Genomic DNA, 20012 nt, shown 5'->3' with positions numbered 1-20012 from the left:
ATTATGGTTTACACAATTTAAACGTTACTGGTTATCCACGTTAATGCACATCCCTAGTTGTGCAATTGTTCATCCAGGTGTGTATATGTGTGCATGTGTTTAGGTGTGGCAAGGTCTGGATGTAGTGAAGATGTTCCTGCAAGATGCTGGGGAGACCAACCTGGCAGACTCTACCAGGAACCATCAGAGGAGACTACTGTTTGGAAGTGGGCAGGTAAAGTGTGTCTGTGTATTGTGTGTGTGTGTGTAACTGGTTGTGAAATGGCTAGCTAGTTTGGTGCGCACTAATAGTTTTTCAATCAGTAACGTCACTTGCTCTGAGACCTTTGAAGTAGCTGTTTCCCTTGCTCTGCAAGGCCCTCTGCTTTGTGGAGCAATAGGTAACGATGATTTGTGGGAGGCAGTTGTTGATGTGCAGATGGTCCCTTGTTTGAGCCCAGGTAGGGGCGAAGAGAGGGATGGAGAAGTAATACTGTTACATGTTATCAGTGACCATGAGATTATATCTTGTTGACTTTCTGTGTTGTAGGAATGTGATCCATGGCAGTGACTCTGTGAGAGCGCTCAGAGAGAGATCTCTCTACCAGCCAGTTCAGGCAGAATGAGCTACAGTGCTGGGAGGACAGCAGCGGACACTGGATCTATGAGTGACACACACACCACTTGTAAGACCACCCAAGTGCCTTCAGAAACTATTCATACCCCTTTACTTTTTCCCATTTTGTTTTTCCAAGGGATTAAAATAGATTTAGTTGTCATTTTTTTCTGTCAACGGTCTACACAATACTTTGTCAAAGTGAAAGAAATTCTAACATATGTACAAATATTCATGAAAAATTGAAAACAAATATGTCTTTGATAAGTATTCATACCCTTTGAGTCAATACATGTTAGAATAACCTTTGGCAGCAATCTTTCTGGGTAAGTCTCTTAAGAGCTTTGCACACATGGATTATACAATATCTGTACTTTGGATGTTGATCATGCTAGACAGCTATTTTCAAGTCTTGCCATATATTTTCAAGCTGAGATGAATGAGATGAAATAAAAGATCCCTGAAATGTTCCATATGCTCAAAAGCTTATTTCTCTCAAATGCTGTTCAATTTTGTTTACATCCCTGTTATTGAGCATTCCTCCTTCGCCAAGATAATCCATCCACCTGACAGGTGTGGAATATCAAGAAGCTGATTAAACAGCATGGTTATTACACAGGTGCACCTTGAGCTGGGGGCCACTCTAAATGTGCAGTTTGTCAAACAGAACAACGCCACAGAGCTCTCAAGTTTTGAGGGGAGGTGTGCAAATGGCATTGCTCACTGCAGGAATGACCACCAGAGCTGTTGCTAATTTCTCTACCATAAGCTGCCTCCAACCTTGTTGTAGAGAATTTGGGTAGTACGCCCAACTGGCCTCACAACTACAGACCACTACAGACTACGCCAGCCCAGGACCACCACATCTGGCTTCTTCTCTTGTGGGCATAGCCGCAGGAAGTAGTTTGAGGGTGGGCTGCTGCAAAAATGCTTGCCTGCGCAAAGGGGGCCAATTTTGGTCCACTAATACAGGACGAGTAAAGGCCAAGAGCACTCATTTTGTGAAAACATTTTAACAAAATGTATTTGAGTGTTTCCCAACATTTGTCTGATTATTATCTGTAAAAAAGTTAATATGATACTTGCTTGATATACAGTGAATTCAGAAAAGTATTCAGACCCCAGAGTTCCTCTGTGGAGATGGGGAGAACCTTCCAGAAGTACAACCATTCTGCAGCACTCTACCAATGAGGCCTTTTTACGGTAGAGTGGCTAGATGGAAGAATGGGAGAAACTCCCAAATACAGTTATGCCAGGTTTGTAACGTAACGTCATACTCCAAATGTGATTCAACAAAGTACTGAGTAAAGGGTCTGAATACTTAGTTGAAGTTGGAAGTTTATATACACCTTAGCCAAATGCATTTAAACTCAGTTTTTCACAATTCCTGACATTCAATCCTAGTAAAAATCCCTGTTTTAGGTCAATTATGATCACCACTTTATTTTAAGAACCAGACTTGTGGTCTAAAATTGTTTTTCTGAGGTCTTGGCTGATTTCTTTTGATTTTCCCATGATGTCAAGCAAAGAGGCACTGAGTTTTGTAAGTCGCTCTGGATAAGAGTAATGGATAAGAGTAATGTAATGTAATGAGTTTGAAGGTAGGCCTTGAAATACAGCCACAGGTACACCTCCAATTGACTCAAATTATGTCAATTAGCCTATCAGAAGCTTCTAAAGCCATTACATTTTCTGAAATTTTCTTAGCTGTTTAAAGGCACAGTCATCTTAGTGTATGTAAACTTCTAACCCACTGGAATTGTGATACAGTAATCTGTAAAATAACTTGTGTCATGCACAAAGTAGATATCCTAACCGACTGGCCAAACTATAGTTTATTAACAAGAAATTTGTGGACTGGTTGAAAAATGAGCTTTAATGACTTCAACCTGTGTATGTAAACTTCCGACTTCAACTGTATGTAATTGTGATAATTTTTTAAAAAGTATTATAAATTTGCAAACATTTCTAAAAACCTGTTTTTGCTTTGTCATTTGGGGTATTGTGTGTAGATTGATTAGGGAAAAAAATATTGAATCAATTTTAGAATAAGGCTGTAATGTAACAAAATGTGGAAAAAGTCAAGGGGTCTGAATACACTATGTTTTCCAGTTTCTTGAAATACTTTGCAAATGCAACTTATTTCTTTGTGAAAACTGAAATGGTCTATTCATTTATTTTCCATTTTAGTAAACTCTCTTATCCAGAGCAACTTAGTAGTGAGTGCATACATTTTCCCCAATGGAATCGAAACCACAACCCTAGCATTGCAAGCGCCATGCTCTACCAACTGAGCCACATTATCACATCATCACATCATCACAAACCACTTGATGTCACAATGTGCTCAATTACTGTATTCTGCAATGTTTTTCATCATGCTGATGATGTAAAGTGTACAGGTACAAACCTTGATGACCAGCCTATGTACAATATAGTAATGTACATTTACATTAAGTGGTTTGTAAGGATGTTAAAATTATACTACACCAGAAGTGGTTGTTTTTGATCAAGATAAATATTTAATTTGATGTGTATGTTTTGTGTGGATTACTGCAACTCGCTGTTGGCTGGGCTCCCTGCCTGTGCCATTAAACCCCTACAACTCATCCAAGAACGCCGCAGCCCGTCTAGTGTTCAACTTTCCCAAGTTCTCTCACGTCACCCCGCCTCCTCCGCTCTCTCCACTGGCTTCCAGTTGAAGCTCGCATCCGCTACAAGACCATGGTGCTTGCCTACGGAGCTGTGAGGGGAACGGCACCTCAGTACCTCCAGGCTCTGATCAGGCCCTTACACCCAGGCGTTCATCCACCTCTGGCCTGCTCGCCTCCCTACCACTGAGGAAGTACAGTTCCCGCTCAGCCCAGTCAAAACTGTTCGCTGCTCTGGCTCCCCAATGGTGGAACAAACTCCCTCACGACGCCAGGACAGCGGAGTCAATCACCACCTTCCGGAGACACCTGAAACCCCACCTCTTTAAGGAATACCTAGGATAGGATAAAGTAATCCTTCTCACCCCCCCCTTAAAATATTTAGATGCACTATTGTAAAGTGGTTGTTCCACTGAATGTCATAAGGTGAATGCACCAATTTGTAAGTCGCTCTGGATAAGAGCGTCTGCTATAAATTACTTAGTTGTAATGTAATGTAAATGTGTCTTTGCCCATAACTTTGCACCTTTTGATGTAAATGGACAGGGTTTTATTGTTTCTGGATTCCATTAGAATGACAATCGCAGAGAATGGGACAGCAACTCTTCAAATTCTAACGGAGACGAATATGCATATATTTAGACGGATTTCTTTCATTGATGCCTAACATTCTAAACCCGATATATATAACTAGATATGTTCTATTGAGTCTGTGGTCAAAATTCAAACTAAGATAAATGTACTAAAAACCCTATTGAATTAGTTTTTCCTACAACTGTATTGCTTGCTGTTTGGGGTTTTAGGCTGGGTTTCTGTGCAGCACTTTGATAAATCAGCTGATGTAAGAAGGGTTACATTTGATTTGATATTGAATGAAAACTCCATGAGAAAATCCGTTGGCCAGTTAAGTAGGAGGGTTTGCAGCAGTTGAATTACCACACCAGTAAATACTTATGTAAATGAGATATTTCTGTAATTCATTTTAAATAAATTTGCTAATTTTTTTATACATTTGTTTCACTTTGACATTATTAGGTACTGTGTGTAGGTGGGTGAGATTATTATTATTATTTAATTCAGGCTGTAACAAAACAAAATGTGTAATAAGTGAAGGGGTATTGAATAGTTTCTGAAGGCACTGTATATTTGGCCTTGTGTTTTAGGTTATTGTCCTGCTGAAAGGTGTCTCCCAGTGTCTGTTGGAAAGCAGACTGAACCAGGTTTTATCTATTCCGTTTATTTTTATCATGCAAAAACTCCCTAGTCCTTGTCGATGACAAGCATACCCATAACATGATGCAGCCTGGTGGTCCAGGCTTGCAAATATTAAGAGTGGCACTCAGTGTTGTGTTGGTTTTGCCCCAAAACATAAGACTTTGTATTCAGGACATAAAGTACATGTTTTTGCCACAATGTTTGCAGTTTTACTTTAGTGCCTTATTGCAAACCTTGATGCATATTTTGGAATATTTATATTTTGCATTTGCTTTTGACTCTGTCAATTAAGGTTAATATTTTGGGGTAACTACAATGTTGTTGATCCATCCTGTTCTCCTATCACAGACAAACAAACTGTTTTATAGTCACCATTGGCCTCATGGTGTAATCCTTGTGTGATTCCTTCCTCTTTGGCAACAGGGTTAGGAAGGATACCTGTGTCTTTGTAGTGACTCGGTTTAGTAATACGCCATCCAAAATGTAATTAATACATCATTAATCATTATTAATAATTAACATCATGCTCAAAGGGATATTCAATGTATGTTTAGGTGCCCCTCTTTGTGAGGCACTGGAACACTTCCTTTGTCTTTGTGGTTGAACTTTTATTTTATTTTATTTATTTCACCTTTATTTAACCAGGTAGGCAAGTTGAGAACAAGTTCTCATTTACAATTGCGACCTGGCCAAGATAAAGCAAAGCAGTTCGACACATACAACAAGACAGAGTTACACATGGAGTAAAACAAAACATACAGTCAATAATACAGTAGACCTATACGATGTGAGCAAATGAGGTGAGATAAGGAAGGTAAAGGCAAAAAGGCCATGGTGGCAAAGTAAATACAATACAGCAAGTAAAACAATGGAATGGTAGATTTGCAGTGGAAGAATGTGCAAAGTAGAAATAAAAATAATGGGTGCATAAATAAATAAAATAAATACAGTAGTTCCTTACTGAGGTAGTTGTTTGGGCTAAATTATAGATGGGTTAAAGTAATCTGTGGGCTGCTCGGACAGCTCGTGCTTAAAGCTAGTGAGGGAGATAAGTGTTTCCAGTTTCAGAGATTTTTGTAGTTTGTTCCAGTCATTGGCAGCAGAGAACTGGAAGGAGAGAAAGAAATAATTGGTTTTGGGGTTGACCAGAGAGATATAACCTGCTGGAGCGCGTGCTACAGGTGGGTGATGCTATGGTGACCAGCGAGCTGAGATAAGGGGGGACTTTACCTAGCACAGTGTCCAAAGAAGGGCCAGAAGTATACAGAATGGTGTCGTCTGCGTAGAGGTGGATCAGAGACTCACCAGCAGCAAGAGCGACATCATTGATGTATTACAGAGAAGAGTCGGTCCAAGAGTTGAACCCTGTGGCACCCCCATAGAGACTGCCAGAGGTTCGGACAGCAGACCCTCCGATTTGACACACTGAACTCTATCAGAGAAGTAGTTGGTGAACCAGGCGAGGCAATCATTTGAGAAACCAAGGCTGTCGAGTCTGCCGATGAGGATGTGGTGATTGACAGAATTGAAAGCCATGGCCAGATCAATGAATATACGGCTGCACAGTAATGTTTCTTATCGATGGCGGTTAAGATATCGTTTAGGACCTTGAGCGTGGCTGAGGTGCACCCATGACCAGCTCTGAAACCAGATTGCCTAGCAGAGAGTGTATGGTGAGATTCGAAATGGTCGGTAATCTGTTTGTTGACTTGGCTTTCGAAGACCTTAGAAAGGCAGGGTAGGAAAGATTATAGGTCTGTAGCAGTTTGAGTCGAGTGTCCCCCCCTTGAAGAGGGGGATGACCGCAGCTGCTTTCCAATCTTTGGGAATCTCAGACGACACGAAAGAGAGGTTGAACAGACTAGTAATAGGGGCGGCAACAATTTCAGCAGATCATTTTAGAAAGAAAGAACTCGCCCAAGCCTTCCCCATTGTCTAGCCCGGCTAATTTGTCTAGCCCGGCTGATTTGTAGGGGTCCAGATTTTGCAGCTCTTTTAGAACATCAGCTGACTGGATTTGGGAGGAGAAATGGGGAAGGCTTGGGCGAGTTGCTGTGGGGGGTGCAGTGCTGTTGACTGGGGTTAGGGGTAGCCAGGTGGAAAGCATGGCCAGCCGTAGAAAAATGCTTATTGAAATTCTCAATTATAGTGGATTTATCAGTGGCGAAAGTGTTTCCTATATTCAGTGCAGTGGGCAGCTGGGAGGAGGTGTTCTTTATTCTCCATGGACAGTGTCCCAGAACTTTTTTGAGTTAGTGTTGCAGGAAGCAAATTTCTGCTTGAAAAAGCTAGCCTTGGCTTCTCTAACTGCCTGTGTATTATATTGGTTTCTAGCTTCCCTGAAAAGCTGCATATCACGGGGGCTGTTCGATGCTAAATGCAGAACGCCATAGGATGTTTTTGTGTTGGTTAAGGGCAGTCAGGTCTGGGGAGAACCTGTTCCTGGTTCTAAATATCTTGAATGGGGCATGCTTATTTAAGATGGTTAGGAAGGCAAAAAAAAAAAAAAACAGGCATCCTCTATTGACGGGATGAGATCAATATCCTTCCAGGGATACCCCAGCGAGGTCGATTAGAAAGGCCTGCTCGCTGAAGTGTTTCAGGGAGCGTTTGACAGTGATGAGTGGAGGTCGTTTGACCGCTGACCCATTACGGATGCAGGCAATGAGGCAGTGATCGCTGAGATCTTGGTTAAAGACAGCAGAGGTGTATTTAGAGGGCAAGTTGGTTAGGATGATGAAAATATATTTGCGGCTTTTTGTAGTAGGCAGCTAGGAGTGATATTGCTGCTTTGATGAAATATATTGAAGGAATGACAACACATCTTCGCCACGGTTACTTACACAAGATAACATTGAGATTAAACTGCAAGGTGTGAGATTCACAGTGGGTTAACTTTAAGATTGAATTTCCACTGCAAGGAGAATCCTTGTACTGTAGGTTCTTTAATTGCATATCTGCTGCTGCTTTCTGTATGTACTGGACAGTCATGGATGTGGAATGCAATTAGTGCTCTCTCTGAAACTTAGCAATAACCACTGACAGAGAGAGAAGAGAGAAAGGCGAATAAAGGGCACATTTTTCTAATCTCATTCATTCATAGTGATTTATTGTGTTTTAATCTGAAGGCACAACATTCACAGTTCGGTCAGTGTATTTGTTTTATTCATTTTTAGCAGTTTTAAAGATGTCGTCATAAACAACTCTTGGTTTTTGAAGAATATGTCATGAAGCAGCTGTGTCCTGCTTTCTTACCTCATCATAATCCAAAAACACTCTTAAAAACCTCAGAGAACCAACAGTGAAGAAGGAAGTTTGTAAACACTGAATGTGGTCGAACAGCCAACTGTATCGCTTCAAATAAATTTGGATGAATGAATTGAAATTAATAAAAAAATTCTCAATGAATTTCATTCCTTTATTTTTACAGGTATTATCATAGACATTAAGGGTGGTTGTATGTGTGATAGGCTATGTACTGTCGTCAAAGGACTTTTAACCTGGATCTCAAATGTAACATAATGTCCACTGTGCAATATGAACATCTATAGTACTGCTGTTAGAGGTGCCTATAAAGTTTGACAGGGTATGTTCCAAATGGACTTGAGCTTCACTCTTCCGAATCTGAACCACTGTCCTTGTTACTTCTTTGTACATCTTCAATTAATTCCCGTAAACCCGGAAGTTCCGAACTGCAGCATCATTTAAAGGCAATGTTCCCATGTTAGCGGAAACTGCATTCACAGTAAACTCTGCATACTGTATTGTCGGCTCAATCGGAAATTACCTTTAAATGCGGCAATTCAAAAAAGTAAATTTTTTAAAAAGATCACAAAAAAAGGTTGAAAATAAGTTAATCGACAGAGAACGACAGACAACACAGCCTCTGGTTTTCAGCGCACAAATAGGTTTAATATTTAATCCACACAGATAAAGAGATCAACATATGAGTAACATACTGAACAAGAAGGGGAAGGGCCTTGGGCATGTCTGGAGAGTTACAGAATCGTCAATTACAGCTGTCATTCAAAACAGGCGACCATGCACAAACCTCACTGTCCAACTGTCAGTCTGGGAATCAGAGTAAAGTGGGCGGTTGGTGAATTTAGTTATGAACCAAACAGCCCACAGTCGAGGATATGCCTGGCTCTCTCTCTCCTTCCACTATTTGGCACGGTTACTTTCCCCTTCGCCCTTACCCCTTTGGTGTTCACAGACCTGAGAAGACTAGATAGGTTTTTACAAAGGCCGAAACAGAACTGAGCCTCTTTACCTGTCCATTTTCTCTACAGGAGAGTTTGGGTTTGATCGACAGTGCAAGCCTGACTTATCTACAAATCACCTTGCATCATAAATAACTACTCATTATTATTTGTAGATCAATCAGTCACAATTTACCCACAATGCATCACATATTTGATCCGCTCAAACACGGCCCTTCTATGTCATTAAGGCTGTCTGGAAACTTGCTTCTAATGTGGACCAATTCAAATCCCTGTTCATCCTCTGATGCCAAAACAAGAGTTTCTCTTCACTCCAACTACACCTGATTTACTGGCTCAGTTATCCCCCATGAATTTAACTACATCTGTATTACAAATGGCACCCTATTCCCTATATAGTACACTACTTTTGACAAGCTCTGATCAAAAGTAGTATTATAAAAAGGCATTGGGCGCCATTTCCGAGGCATCCTGAGTCTGCACACCTCCTGATCAAACTTCACTGTATTTACAGGCCAATGCATTCAAGACTGATCTTGTTTTTTTCCCAGTACATTCAACAACGTCTCCTCACCTTCTAACTAAAAGCTGGCTGAGGTAAAATCACCCTGAACCAACCAATCACCTGTCAGTCTCTCTACATTCAACTCACCAATGAGCAGCCAGTGACCGTGTCACTCACTCAGACCAATAACTGCCTATCTCTGAATTCCTCTTGACCAATCAGCTGTCTCCGTTTCCAGCGTGGTTCAGTGAGCTGAAAGCTGATTGGAGGTGGGGGGTCTTAGTAAGTCATACCATAAATAGTTTTGGGATTACTGGTTGGCAAAACTTGGGTCATTTCTGGAGAGACGTTATATTATGCCTTTAATGTTCCTGTACTTGTGTTGTTGATAAGATGCAGGTGGGCGAGAAAGGGTTGGGTTAGGGGTGATTGTAGGTATCAGGGGGTAGCTTGGGGGAAGATGCAGGCCATTACAAGTCAAAGGTCAAATACAGGAGAGATACAGATGTACTTCCAGGGGAAAGTACATCTGAGTGACATCTAAAACGGCACCCTATTCCCTATATAGTGCATTAGTTTTGTCCAGCGCAATATGGGTCTTTATCAAAAGTAATGCACCATATAGGGACTAGGGTGCCATATCAGACACACTCCAGGCTTTAGGGAGTAGATACAGGGTAGCTGGAGGTAGTTTTACTGTCGTCAAAGGACTTTTAACCTGGATCTCAAATGTAACGTAATGTCCACTGTGCAACATAAACATCTATAGTACTGCTGTTAGAGGTGCCTATAAAGTTTGACAGGGTATGTTCCAAATTATGGTTTACACAATTTAAACGTTACTGGTTATCCACGTTAATGTGCACATCCCTAGTTGTGCAATTGTTCATCCAGGTGTGTATATGTGTGCATGTGTTTAGGTGTGGCAAGGTCTGGATGTGGTGAAGATGTCTCGCAAGATGCTGGGGGAGACCAACCCGGCAGACTCCCTTACCAGGAACCATCAGAGGAGACTACTGTTTGGAAGTGGGCAGGTAAAGTGTGTCTGTGTATTGTGTGTGTGTGTGTAACTGGTTGTGAAATGGCTAGCTAGTTTGGTGCGCACTAATAGTTTTTCAATCAGTAACGTCACTTGCTCTGAGACCTTGAAGTAGCTGTTTCCCTTGCTCTGCAAGGGCCTCTGCTTTTGTGGAGCAATAGGTAACGATGATTTGTGGGAGGCAGTTGTTGATGTGTGCAGATGGTCCCTTGTTTGAGCCCAGGTAGGGGCGAAGAGAGGGATGGAGAAGCAATACTGTTACATGTTATCATCAGTGACCATGAGATTATATCTTGTTGACTTTCTGTGTTGTAGGAATGTGATCCATGGCAGTGACTCTGTGGAGAGCGCTCAGAGAGAGATCTCTCTGTGGTTCAGGCAGAATGAGCTACAGTGCTGGGAGGACAGCAGCGGACACTGGATCTATGAGTGACACACACACACCACTTGTAAGACCACCCAAGTGCCTTCAGAAACTATTCATACCCCTTTACTTTTTCCACATTTTGTTTTTCCAAGCGGGATTAAAATAGATTTAGTTGTCATTTTTTTCTGTCAACGGTCTACACAATACTTTGTCAAAGTGAAAGAAATTCTAACATATGTACAAATATTCATGAAAAATTGAAAACAAATATGTCTTTGATAAGTATTCATACCCTTGAGTCAATACATGTTAGAATAACCTTTGGCAGCAATCTTTCTGGGTAAGTCTCTTAAGAGCTTTGCACACATGGATTATACAATATCTGTACTTTGGATGTTGATCATGCTAGACAGCTATTTTCAAGTCTTGCCATATATTTTCAAGCTGAGATGAATGAGATGAAATAAAAGATCCCTGAAATGTTCCATATGCTCAAAAAGCTTATTTCTCTCAAATGCTGTTCAATTTTGTTTACATCCCTGTTATTGAGCATTCCTCCTTCGCCAAGATAATCCATCCACCTGACAGGTGTGGAATATCAAGAAGCTGATTAAACAGCATGGTTATTACACAGGTGCACCTTGAGCTGGGGGCCACTCTAAAATGTGCAGTTTTGTCAAACAGAACAACGCCACAGAGCTCTCAAGTTTTGAGGGAGGTGTGCAAATGGCATTGCTCACTGCAGGAATGACCACCAGAGCTGTTGCTAATTTCTCTACCATAAGCTGCCTCCAACCTTGTTGTAGAGAATTTGGTAGTACGCCCAACTGGCCTCACAACTACAGACCACTACAGACTACGCCAGCCCAGGACCACCACATCTGGCTTCTTCTCTTGTGGGCATAGCCGCAGGAAGTAGTTTGAGGGTGGGGCTGCTGCAAAAATGCTTGCCTGCGCAAAGGGGGCCAATTTTGGTCCACTAATACAGGACGAGTAAAGGCCAAGAGCACTCATTTTGTGAAAACATTTTAACAAAATGTATTTGAGTGTTTCCCAACATTTGTCTGATTATTATCTGTAAAAAAAAGTTAATATGATACTTGCTTGATATACAGTGAATTCAGAAAGTATTCAGACCCCAGAGTTCCTCTGTGGAGATGGGAGAACCTTCCAGAAGTACAACCATTCTGCAGCACTCTACCAATGAGGCCTTTTTACGGTAGAGTGGCCAGATGGAAGAATGGGAGAAACTCCCCAAATACAGTTATGCCAGGTTTGTAACGTAACGTCATACCCAAATGTGATTCAACAAAGTACTGAGTAAAGGGTCTGAATACTTAGTTGAAGTTGGAAGTTTATATACACCTTAGCCAAATGCATTTAAACTCAGTTTTTCACAATTCCTGACATTCAATCCTAGTAAAAATCCCTGTTTTAGGTCAATTATGATCACCACTTTATTTTAAGAACCAGACTTGTGGTCTAAAATTGTTTTTCTGAGGTCTTGGCTGATTTCTTTTGATTTTCCCATGATGTCAAGCAAAGAGGCACTGAGTTTTGTAAGTCGCTCTGGATAAGAGTAATGGATAAGAGTAATGTAATGTAATGAGTTTGAAGGTAGGCCTTGAAATACAGCCACAGGTACACCTCCAATTGACTCAAATTATGTCAATTAGCCTATCAGAAGCTTCTAAAGCCATTACATTTTCTGAAATTTTCTTAGCTGTTTAAAGGCACAGTCATCTTAGTGTATGTAAACTTCTAACCCACTGGAATTGTGATACAGTAATCTGTAAAATAACTTGTGTCATGCACAAAGTAGATATCCTAACCGACTGGCCAAACTATAGTTTATTAACAAGAAATTTGTGGACTGGTTGAAAAATGAGCTTTAATGACTTCAACCTGTGTATGTAAACTTCCGACTTCAACTGTATGTAATTGTGATAATTTTTTTAAAAAGTATTATAAATTTGCAAACATTTCTAAAAACCTGTTTTTGCTTTGTCATTTGGGGTATTGTGTGTAGATTGATTAGGGGAAAAAAATATTGAATCAATTTTAGAATAAGGCTGTAATGTAACAAAATGTGGAAAAAGTCAAGGGGTCTGAATACACTATGTTTTCCAGTTTCTTGAAATACTTTGCAAATGCAACTTATTTCTTTGTGAAAACTGAAATGGTCTATTCATTTATTTTCCATTTTAGTAAACTCTCTTATCCAGAGCAACTTAGTAGTGAGTGCATACATTTTCCCCAATGGAATCGAAACCACAACCCTAGCATTGCAAGCGCCATGCTCTACCAACTGAGCCACATTATCACATCATCACATCATCACAAACCACTTGATGTCACAATGTGCTCAATTACTGTATTCTGCAATGTTTTTCATCATGCTGATGATGTAAAGTGTACAGGTACAAACCTTGATGACCAGCCTATGTACAATATAGTAATGTACATTTACATTAAGTGGTTTGTAAGGATGTTAAAATTATACTACACCAGAAGTGGTTGTTTTTGATCAAGATAAATATTTAATTTGATGTGTATGTTTTGTGTGGATTACTGCAACTCGCTGTTGGCTGGGCTCCCTGCCTGTGCCATTAAACCCCTACAACTCATCCAAGAACGCCGCAGCCCGTCTAGTGTTCAACTTTCCCAAGTTCTCTCACGTCACCCCGCTCCTCCGCTCTCTCCACTGGCTTCCAGTTGAAGCTCGCATCCGCTACAAGACCATGGTGCTTGCCTACGGAGCTGTGAGGGGAACGGCACCTCAGTACCTCCAGGCTCTGATCAGGCCCTTACACCCAGGCGTTCATCCACCTCTGGCCTGCTCGCCTCCCTACCACTGAGGAAGTACAGTTCCCGCTCAGCCCAGTCAAAACTGTTCGCTGCTCTGGCTCCCCAATGGTGGAACAAACTCCCTCACGACGCCAGGACAGCGGAGTCAATCACCACCTTCCGGAGACACCTGAAACCCCACCTCTTTAAGGAATACCTAGGATAGGATAAAGTAATCCTTCTCACCCCCTTAAAATATTTAGATGCACTATTGTAAAGTGGTTGTTCCACTGAATGTCATAAGGTGAATGCACCAATTTGTAAGTCGCTCTGGATAAGAGCGTCTGCTATAAATTACTTAGTTGTAATGTAATGTAAATGTGTCTTTGCCCATAACTTTGCACCTTTTGATGTAAATGGACAGGGTTTTATTGTTTCTGGATTCCATTAGAATGACAATCGCAGAGAATGGGACAGCAACTCTTCAAATTCTAACGGAGACGAATATGCATATATTTAGACGGATTTCTTTCATTGATGCCTAACATTCTAAACCCGATATATATAACTAGATATGTTCTATTGAGTCTGTGGTCAAAATTCAAACTAAGATAAATGTACTAAAAACCCTATTGAATTAGTTTTTCCTACAACTGTATTGCTTGCTGTTTGGGGTTTTAGGCTGGGTTTCTGTGCAGCACTTTGATAAATCAGCTGATGTAAGAAGGGTTACATTTGATTTGATATTGAATGAAAACTCCATGAGAAAATCCGTTGGCCAGTTAAGTAGGAGGGTTTGCAGCAGTTGAATTACCACACCAGTAAATACTTATGTAAATGAGATATTTCTGTAATTCATTTTAAATAAATTTGCTAATTTTTTTATACATTTGTTTCACTTTGACATTATTAGGTACTGTGTGTAGGTGGGTGAGATTATTATTATTATTTAATTCAGGCTGTAACAAAACAAAATGTGTAATAAGTGAAGGGGTATTGAATAGTTTCTGAAGGCACTGTATATTTGGCCTTGTGTTTTAGGTTATTGTCCTGCTGAAAGGTGTCTCCCAGTGTCTGTTGGAAAGCAGACTGAACCAGGTTTTATCTATTCCGTTTATTTTTATCATGCAAAAACTCCCTAGTCCTTGTCGATGACAAGCATACCCATAACATGATGCAGCCTGGTGGTCCAGGCTTGCAAATATTAAGAGTGGCACTCAGTGTTGTGTTGGTTTTGCCCCAAACATAAGACTTTGTATTCAGGACATAAAGTACATGTTTTTGCCACAATGTTTGCAGTTTTACTTAAGTGCCTTATTGCAAACCTTGATGCATATTTTGGAATATTTATATTTTGCATTTGCTTTTGACTCTGTCAATTAAGGTTAATATTTTGGGGTAACTACAATGTTGTTGATCCATCCTGTTCTCCTATCACAGACAAACAAACTGTTTTATAGTCACCATTGGCCTCATGGTGTAATCCTTGTGTGATTCCTTCCTCTTTGGCAACAGGGTTAGGAAGGATACCTGTGTCTTTGTAGTGACTCGGTTTAGTAATACGCCATCCAAAATGTAATTAATACATCATTAATCATTATTAATAATTAACATCATGCTCAAAGGGATATTCAATGTATGTTTAGGTGCCCTCTTTGTGAGGCACTGGAACACTTCCTTTGTCTTTGTGGTTGAACTTTTATTTTATTTTATTTATTTCACCTTTATTTAACCAGGTAGGCAAGTTGAGAACAAGTTCTCATTTACAATTGCGACCTGGCCAAGATAAAGCAAAGCAGTTCGACACATACAACAAGACAGAGTTACACATGGAGTAAAACAAAACATACAGTCAATAATACAGTAGACCTATACGATGTGAGCAAATGAGGTGAGATAAGGAAGGTAAAGGCAAAAAGGCCATGGTGGCAAAGTAAATACAATACAGCAAGTAAAACAATGGAATGGTAGATTTGCAGTGGAAGAATGTGCAAAGTAGAAATAAAAATAATGGGGTGCATAAATAAATAAAATAAATACAGTAGTTCCTTACTGAGGTAGTTGTTTGGGCTAAATTATAGATGGGTTAAAGTAATCTGTGGGCTGCTCGGACAGCTCGTGCTTAAAGCTAGTGAGGGAGATAAGTGTTTCCAGTTTCAGAGATTTTTGTAGTTTGTTCCAGTCATTGGCAGCAGAGAACTGGAAGGAGAGAAAGAAATAATTGGTTTTGGGGTTGACCAGAGAGATATAACCTGCTGGAGCGCGTGCTACAGGTGGGTGATGCTATGGTGACCAGCGAGCTGAGATAAGGGGGGACTTTACCTAGCACAGTGTCCAAAGAAGGGCCAGAAGTATACAGAATGGTGTCGTCTGCGTAGAGGTGGATCAGAGACTCACCAGCAGCAAGAGCGACATCATTGATGTATTACAGAGAAGAGTCGGTCCAAGAGTTGAACCCTGTGGCACCCCCATAGAGACTGCCAGAGGTTCGGACAGCAGACCCTCCGATTTGACACACTGAACTCTATCAGAGAAGTAGTTGGTGAACCAGGCGAGGCAATCATTTGAGAAACCAAGGCTGTCGAGTCTGCCGATGAGGATGTGGTGATTGACAGAATTGAAAGCCATGGCCAGATCAATGAATATACGGCTGCACAGTAATGTTTCTTATCGATGGCGGTTAAGATATCGTTTAGGACCTTGAGCGTGGCTGAGGTGCACCCATGACCAGCTCTGAAACCAGATTGCCTAGCAGAGAGTGTATGGTGAGATTCGAAATGGTCGGTAATCTGTTTGTTGACTTGGCTTTCGAAGACCTTAGAAAGGCAGGGTAGGAAAGATTATAGGTCTGTAGCAGTTTGAGTCGAGTGTCCCCCCCCCTTTGAAGAGGGGGATGACCGCAGCTGCTTTCCAATCTTTGGGAATCTCAGACGACACGAAAGAGAGGTTGAACAGACTAGTAATAGGGGCGGCAACAATTTCAGCAGATCATTTTAGAAAGAAAGAACTCGCCCAAGCCTTCCCCATTGTCTAGCCCGGCTAATTTGTCTAGCCCGGCTGATTTGTAGGGGTCCAGATTTTGCAGCTCTTTTAGAACATCAGCTGACTGGATTTGGGAGGAGAAATGGGGAAGGCTTGGGCGAGTTGCTGTGGGGGGGTGCAGTGCTGTTGACTGGGGTTAGGGGTAGCCAGGTGGAAAGCATGGCCAGCCGTAGAAAAATGCTTATTGAAATTCTCAATTATAGTGGATTTATCAGTGGCGAAAGTGTTTCCTATATTCAGTGCAGTGGGCAGCTGGGAGGAGGTGTTCTTTATTCTCCATGGACAGTGTCCCAGAACTTTTTTGAGTTAGTGTTGCAGGAAGCAAATTTCTGCTTGAAAAGCTAGCCTTGGCTTCTCTAACTGCCTGTGTATTATATTGGTTTCTAGCTTCCCTGAAAAGCTGCATATCACGGGGCTGTTCGATGCTAAATGCAGAACGCCATAGGATGTTTTTGTGTTGGTTAAGGGCAGTCAGGTCTGGGGAGAACCTGTTCCTGGTTCTAAATATCTTGAATGGGGCATGCTTATTTAAGATGGTTAGGAAGGCAAAAAAAAAAAAAAACAGGCATCCTCTATTGACGGGATGAGATCAATATCCTTCCAGGGATACCCCAGCGAGGTCGATTAGAAAGGCCTGCTCGCTGAAGTGTTTCAGGGAGCGTTTGACAGTGATGAGTGGAGGTCGTTTGACCGCTGACCCATTACGGATGCAGGCAATGAGGCAGTGATCGCTGAGATCTTGGTTAAAGACAGCAGAGGTGTATTTAGAGGGCAAGTTGGTTAGGATGATGAAAATATATTTGCGGCTTTTTGTAGTAGGCAGCTAGGAGTGATATTGCTGCTTTGATGAAATATATTGAAGGAATGACAACACATCTTCGCCACGGTTACTTACACAAGATAACATTGAGATTAAACTGCAAGGTGTGAGATTCACAGTGGGTTAACTTTAAGATTGAATTTCCACTGCAAGGAGAATCCTTGTACTGTAGGTTCTTTAATTGCATATCTGCTGCTGCTTTCTGTATGTACTGGACAGTCATGGATGTGGAATGAATTAGTGCTCTCTGAAACTTAGCAATAACCACTGACAGAGAGAGAAGAGAGAAAGGCGAATAAAGGGCACATTTTTCTAATCTCATTCATTCATAGTGATTTATTGTGTTTTAATCTGAAGGCACAACATTCACAGTTCGGTCAGTGTATTTGTTTTATTCATTTTTAGCAGTTTTAAAGATGTCGTCATAAACAACTCTTGGTTTTTGAAGAATATGTCATGAAGCAGCTGTGTCCTGCTTTCTTACCTCATCATAATCCAAAAACACTCTTAAAAACCTCAGAGAACCAACAGTGAAGAAGGAAGTTTGTAAACACTGAATGTGGTCGAACAGCCAACTGTATCGCTTCAAATAAATTTGGATGAATGAATTGAAATTAATAAAAAAATTCTCAATGAATTTCATTCCTTTATTTTTACAGGTATTATCATAGACATTAAGGGTGGTTGTATGTGTGATAGGCTATGTACTGTCGTCAAAGGACTTTTTAACCTGGATCTCAAATGTAACATAATGTCCACTGTGCAATATGAACATCTATAGTACTGCTGTTAGAGGTGCCTATAAAGTTTGACAGGGTATGTTCCAAATGGACTTGAGCTTCACTCTTCCGAATCTGAACCACTGTCCTTGTTACTTCTTTGTACATCTTCAATTAATTCCCGTAAACCCGGAAGTTCCGAACTGCAGCATCATTTAAAGGCAATGTTCCCATGTTAGCGGAAACTGCATTCACAGTAAACTCTGCATACTGTATTGTCGGCTCAATCGGAAATTACCTTTAAATGCGGCAATTCAAAAAGTAAATTTTTTAAAAAGATCACAAAAAAAGGTTGAAAATAAGTTAATCGACAGAGAACGACAGACAACACAGCCTCTGGTTTTCAGCGCACAAATAGGTTTAATATTTAATCCACACAGATAAAGAGATCAACATATGAGTAACATACTGAACAAGAAGGGGAAGGGCCTTGGGCATGTCTGAGAGTTACAGAATCGTCAATTACAGCTGTCATTCAAAACAGGCGACCATGCACAAACCTCACTGTCCAACTGTCAGTCTGGGAATCAGAGTAAAGTGGGCGGTTGGTGAATTTAGTTATGAACCAAACAGCCCACAGTCGAGGATATGCCTGGCTCTCTCTCTCCTTCCACTATTTGGCACGGTTACTTTCCCCTTCGCCCTTACCCCTTTGGTGTTCACAGACCTGAGAAGACTAGATAGGTTTTACAAAGGCCGAAACAGAACTGAGCCTCTTTACCTGTCCATTTTCTCTACAGGAGAGTTTGGGTTTGATCGACAGTGCAAGCCTGACTTATCTACAAATCACCTTGCATCATAAATAACTACTCATTATTATTTGTAGATCAATCAGTCACAATTTACCCACAATGCATCACATATTTGATCCGCTCAAACACGGCCCTTCTATGTCATTAAGGCTGTCTGGAAACTTGCTTCTAATGTGGACCAATTCAAATCCCTGTTCATCCTCTGATGCCAAAACAAGAGTTTCTCTTCACTCCAACTACACCTGATTTACTGGCTCAGTTATCCCCCATGAATTTAACTACATCTGTATTACAAATGGCACCCTATTCCCTATATAGTACACTACTTTTGACAAGCTCTGATCAAAAGTAGTATTATAAAAAGGCATTGGGCGCCATTTCCGAGGCATCCTGAGTCTGCACACCTCCTGATCAAACTTCACTGTATTTACAGGCCAATGCATTCAAGACTGATCTTGTTTTTTTCCCAGTACATTCAACAACGTCTCCTCACCTTCTAACTAAAAGCTGGCTGAGGTAAAATCACCCTGAACCAACCAATCACCTGTCAGTCTCTCTCTACATTCAACTCACCAATGAGCAGCCAGTGACCGTGTCACTCACTCAGACCAATAACTGCCTATCTCTGAATTCCTCTTGACCAATCAGCTGTCTCCGTTTCCAGCGTGGTTCAGTGAGCTGAAAGCTGATTGAGGTGGGGGTCTTAGTAAGTCATACCATAAATAGTTTTGGGATTACTGGTTGGCAAAACTTGGGTCATTTCTGGAGAGACGTTATATTATGCCTTTAATGTTCCTGTACTTGTGTTGTTGATAAGATGCAGGTGGGCGAGAAAGGGTTGGGTTAGGGGTGATTGTAGGTATCAGGGGTAGCTTGGGGGAAGATGCAGGCCATTACAAGTCAAAGGTCAAATACAGGGAGAGATACAGATGTACTTCCAGGGGAAAGTACATCTGAGTGACATCTAAAACGGCACCTATTCCCTATATAGTGCATTAGTTTTGTCCAGCGCAATATGGGTCTTTATCAAAAGTAATGCACCATATAGGGACTAGGGTGCCATATCAGACACACTCCAGGCTTTAGGGAGTAGATACAGGGTAGCTGGAGGTAGTTTTACTGTCGTCAAAGGACTTTTAACCTGGATCTCAAATGTAACGTAATGTCCACTGTGCAACATAAACATCTATAGTACTGCTGTTAGAGGTGCCTATAAAGTTTGACAGGGTATGTTCCA

At 41.1% G+C, this 20012-nt stretch overlaps 1 long non-coding RNA gene across 1 annotated transcript; it reads left to right on the top strand.

Annotated features, from left to right (window-relative positions):
* The first annotated feature begins 10018 nt into the window (after positions 1 to 10018).
* LOC123998581 lies at positions 10019 to 11079 on the top strand. Its single transcript, XR_006832291.1, has 2 exons — positions 10019 to 10223; positions 10544 to 11079. It is a non-coding gene; the product is annotated as an uncharacterized LOC123998581 (long non-coding RNA).
* Positions 11080 to 20012: the final 8933 nt, after the last annotated feature.

Source organism: Oncorhynchus gorbuscha, linkage group LG16, assembly GCF_021184085.1.
Source record: "Oncorhynchus gorbuscha isolate QuinsamMale2020 ecotype Even-year linkage group LG16, OgorEven_v1.0, whole genome shotgun sequence".
Lineage (NCBI taxonomy): Eukaryota > Metazoa > Chordata > Actinopteri > Salmoniformes > Salmonidae > Oncorhynchus > Oncorhynchus gorbuscha.
Note: the sequence above shows the minus strand (reverse complement) of the source record. Positions and strands in the feature narration are given on the sequence as shown.